A 5,580-nucleotide genomic window follows, 5' to 3' on the forward strand; every position below is an offset into this window, starting at 1 on the left:
TAAAATAAAATAAAATAAATTCCATTGTGATAAAGTACACATTTACAGAGTACAAACACGATGTGGGTGTATTTTATCCCCCATGATGCTCAGGTAAGCATATGCAAGATCTATTAAACTGAGCATAAACATGGGTAAAAATTCTGGTTTGACCATTTTGCACATGTGCATACACCTTGCCATTTATCCTACGAAGTGGCCAAACACAAAGATTATTTCCCCTCACTCCCAGACACAGCTACTGAGATGCATGCACAGTCTGGTTCTATCATGCTGAAGCAGAAATTTACAGTAGAAAAATAAGGGATGAGTTTTTTAAAAAACCAATGTTATGATCCTAGTAGCTAGAGGAACTGTGAGAAATGAAAGTAAGAATCAAGCAAAAGTCTTTCAGTGGATATTTCAGAACACATCTACCTTCAACAAAAGACATGAAAGCAGCCAAGATTGTGTCTCATGATGCAAAACATGAACTTAGCAAAACAGCAATTGTATTACTTAGCTGCAGAAACACAAATTAGAGAAATATTTCTGAAACTTCAAGACCAACCTTAGTGTTATTTCTAGAAATCAATTAGAAGGAAATGATAAATTGGTGGAAAACTTGGTGTACAACAATGTTTGTTTCATTTTACACATTATAGAAACCATCGCTCTTCCTCTTCCTGTTAGCGGCCTTAGGTGACCTGTGAAAATGGTTCGCTACTCTCTTGACCCAGAAAACCCCACAAAATCATGCAAATCAAGAGGCTCAAATCTTCGCGTTCACTTTAAGAACACGCGTGAAACTGCCCAGGCCATCAAGGGTATGCATATCCGAAAGGCCACCAAGTATCTCAAGGATGTCACATTAAAGAGGCAATGTGTACCATTCCGGCATTACAATGGTGGAGTTGGTAAGTGTGCCCAGGCCAAACAGTGGGGCTGGACACAGGGTCGGTGGCCCAAAAAGAGTGCTGAATTTTTGCTGCACATGCTTAAAAATGCAGAGAGTAATGCTGAACTTAAGGGTTTAGATGTAGATTCTCTGGTTATTGAACATATCCAGGTGAACAAAGCACCCAAGATGCGCCGCCGTACTTATAGAGCTCATTTTACACATTATAATTTGGAAAATCTTGGAATCAATTTAAGTTTACTTCAACAAGAGAAAATAAATGAATAATTCATTTTAATGTAGAAAATTCAGGAGTAGTTAAAAGTAGTTAAAATTCTTGAAAGAATTTCTAAAATAAAAAATAACCAAAGTACAAACCAGCATAATATATTGGAAAACAGTCACAATTTTTAAAAAGGCATATGAAAGATTTGGATAATATATCACAACATTCACCTAATTAATTCTAATACATAACTTTTCATATGTTATTGTACATGTTGTATATTTTACATATTCAAATGTTTATATTTTTAAATGGTCATACACTACACACATGTGTGCAGGCATGTACACTTATGGAAAATGCAATGGATCACCTATGTCTCAAGAATCAGTAAAAAACCAGCAACAGAGAGCTCTCTAAGCTTCAAGTTTGAGGAATATTTACTGAAAACAACTAAAGCTGTAAAATGTAAGGAGAATATAAATGAAAAAGCAAGACTACTAAAATTTTCACTCTAGAAATGTGCATAATGTGAAACAAGGAAGGATAATTTCCACAAGGTGTAGGAAGTATAAAAGAGAAAAATCATGAGAGATTGAAGAGAAAGAACTAACAGAAAAGCTTGTGTTCAGAATCAAACTTGAGGATGTCAGAAGTGTCCCAGGGAAAAGAAGCATGAATAAGAAAGATGCAAAAGAATGGGGCACTCATTGGTCTGCAGATGGAGGTGTAATGCAAGGAGGTTGTGGCTATGTGGCAAAGAAGCACTGAGATTCTCTCTCACCTCAGAAAAAATGGCTATCATCAAGAAATCAACTAACAACAGATGCTTGTGGAGCTGTAGGGAAAAAATAACTTTTCTACCCTGTTGGTGGAATTGTAGACTGGTGCTCTCTTTAAATACTAGGATTAGAGCTCCCATTTGACCCAACTATTGTCCTTTGGGGTATTTACCCAGAATCACACAATGGAAATATATGTGTGCCCATATTTACAATATCACCATCTGTAGTAGAAAACCTTGGAAACAACCCGCATGTCCGCCAATTCAGGAAAGGATAAACATATATTTTGTTTTTATAAATAATGCCACTCTTCTATAAAGAAGGATAAACTTCAGACTTTTACAAGTAAATGGAAGCAAGTCAGACCATAGTCATAGGTGAAACAAATCAGGCCCCCATGTGTAAATATCATACTGTCCCACTCATGTGTGAAACTGAGCAAGTTCAGTTTGCTTTACCCCTTTTGCCTCTACTGGTCAGTAAGACCCATCCAAAGCTATGGCCTATAAGTGCTCCAACTTATTTTGCATAAGTTCAAAAATGCACAGTAGATATTGTGAATAGTGAAGAAATTATTTCAAAGTAAAGTGTGATAGGAGATAGGGGAAAGGAAGGAAGGAAAAAGAAAAAAAATATTTAGTTAGTTAGTGAGTTAGTTAGTTTAGTTATGTAAGTAGTTTTTCTTTATTCATTGTAAAGAAAGCTGTTTGCTAATATTCTTGGACAATATTTTATGCATATATCTTGTACTTTTAACAACTACTATGAAGACAATATGAAATGTATTAATTACTGTTACTGTCCTACTAGCCTGTTTTGAAACTATATGCTTTATTGTTATTTTTATTCTTTTTTGTTTAAAATAGATTTTTAAAAAATTGAAAAATAGTTTGGTCCTGCTTGAAGAGTCCTGGGTGTCACACAGAAAGTTCTATGCGTATCTTAGCACTGGGCATTCTTGAGAAGGTAGTATGTTACAGTTGTGCTACAGGAACATGTTAGCAGGGATACGTAGATTGAGGTAGAAATGTGGGGTTTTCATATTTATGTTTTATTCTAGTTATGTTAAAGTGCATTTAGTAGAAAATTCTTATACATACTTATCAGTCATGGTTAATTTAAGAAAATTCTAAATATATCACCAGGAAATTTGTATGGTCCAAGAAATAATTTTCTTCATTTTGTTTTACCCCTTTTGCCTCTACTGGCCAGTAAGAACTATACAAAGCTATGGCCTAGCAATCTATTACAGAATAATAAATCCTGCCTAAAAATAAGAATTTCTAGAACATAATATTCAACAAGTAGTTTACACCGTTGCACTGGTCAGTGGAGTGGAAATGTCAATGATTAGAGCTCCTGTTTATCTGTAGCACAAATATTCATTTGGGATTTTCTCTTCCTCTTCAATCTTAGGATATAACTGAAAAGCTCAGATGAGTCTTTCAGTGAGGAAGTTCACATTAATAAGATATGCCAACATCTCTACTTATCTAAGTGTTCACATCAGGAAAACCACTCACTTTACACTAACTATCCTTCCATAATCTTAGTCATGATATATCAAGAAACTATTATTTCTAGCCAATACACATCACTATAGTTAAAAGAAAGCAGACATTTTCTAAATAAAGAAAGGACATTTGAAATGATGGCTAGAGAAAGCATATCACCATGTGTCTGTGTAGTTTGAGAGATTTCTCTAGTGGATATTATCAATACACAATATATGTACTGGACGTAAATGCTATAGCAAAGCCTATCCATTCCTACAATTTAATTCTTATTTTGTTTTGTTTCAACCAATTTTGCAGATTTATATCTGGTAACCTAAACAACTAATTTGAAGATAACATCATGCAATATAGCAACCATTGTTGAATTCCTATTCCTTTGTTTCATGAAATTTTGCATCATTTCTAATGTTATCCTTTACTATTTTGTATTCTTTAAAAATAAAAATATATATTTATAACAAAAAGTTCACCCTAGGTTAAACATCTTTAGAATCAATGAGCAGAAGGAAAAGATTATATAACTTACCCTTCCATCCACTCTTGATACCAAACTGAAAACAACGCTGAAACTAGGAACAAAGTTATAATGAGACTCTGACAGAGGTAATGTATTTCATTTAAATATGGAAGTTTGTGAAATATATCGATCCTGATTTTGAGTTGTATAGTTTTTATGAACTCAAAGTATGTTCCTTAGAATACTGTGTCTTCATTCTGTATTACAATTAGGATGGATTCTGGAGATTTTATGGAAAAAAGAGGTCCTCTCCAACACCTTCATCTGCAACACCTCACCTGTTCCATGCTGTACGAATCTTGACGATTCTCTCTTTCTCCCACTATTGTAATGTTTATGCATTAATTATGAAAGAAAATGTTCCCAAAATTGAAAAATCAGCAAAATTTTGCTTTACCTGTAAAAGCTAAGAAACAGGTCTGCCATATTTTGAAATATTTTGGTTTTATCTTTTTAATATTGTATTTAACAGATAGCTTATATCAGAAGCCACCACCACCACTAACAACAATAACAACAAGTCAACAACAAAATATCTGCTGTTAAAGATGCAAAATAAAAATGTTTTCAAAGTGTAAAATGGATAAGTTTTCTCATTCAATGACTGCTTACTGAAACAGTAATGGTAAATACTATATATATATATATATATATATATATATATATATATATATGGTTTATAAGGTACCTACACTTGTCTATTGGCTCACTGATTCTTTTTGTAAATAATTATAGGCTTATAGAGAATTTCAAGAACTGCTCTGGGTGGTCCCTTACACCCTCACCAGTAAAGCACTAATCCCAGAACATTGACCATATCATCTGCAGGATGTACTTTTAGGTCATCAATTTTTCAAGTAAACATTTGTACATATACAGCGTGAATACGTACATATCTGTGTAAATTTAGCATCATTAGCTTAGTGTAAATACTACCATATTCAAGACACAGAAATGTTTAATTAGCACAGGCTCCATCCTGCTACCACTTCAATATCACATCCATCCCATGACCCCAGTTCTTAAACACTGGTTGCCACAAATCTGTTTCCCATCTTCATAATATCTTTTTAATGAACTGTACATACTCAGTATGCCACCCATTTGGACTGACTTTTCTCATTTTTCATAATGCCCTCGATATCTATAAAGATTTGCCAGTATTTCAATAATTTTTTCTGTTTCTTTGATTTTAGTGGACCTGTTGAATGCTAAGTAATATTTTATAGTTTATTAGCACAGGCTCCATACATACAGGACTTTTAAACTATTCACCCATTTGAGGGCACTTGTATTATTTCCAGTTTGGGGCACTATAAAAAACCTTCCTGCATGAATACTTTTTTTCTTTTCTGTGTAAAATATGTTCCAGAATGAAGTTGCTAAGATATGTGACACAGGTTTTCTTGCAAAACTGCTTCACCTCCATAGCATCAAAATCTACTAGTTCCAGCTTCTTGAGATCTGGCTAGCAATTAGTATTTTCACATTTTTAAACATTTTCCTCATTTTGAGAGGTATGTCATGATACCTTACTTTCTCTATTACTTTTCTCTCATTGTTGGGACAAAATACCTGATACCCAAAATTAAGGAAGGAAAGGTTTATTTAGCTCACAGTTAATGGAGGTTTCAGTCTATACTCAGCTGGCTCCAAGG

The sequence above is a fragment of the Octodon degus genome, unplaced genomic scaffold (assembly GCF_000260255.1).
Source record: "Octodon degus isolate 3935 unplaced genomic scaffold, OctDeg1.0 scaffold00103, whole genome shotgun sequence".
Lineage (NCBI taxonomy): Eukaryota > Metazoa > Chordata > Mammalia > Rodentia > Octodontidae > Octodon > Octodon degus.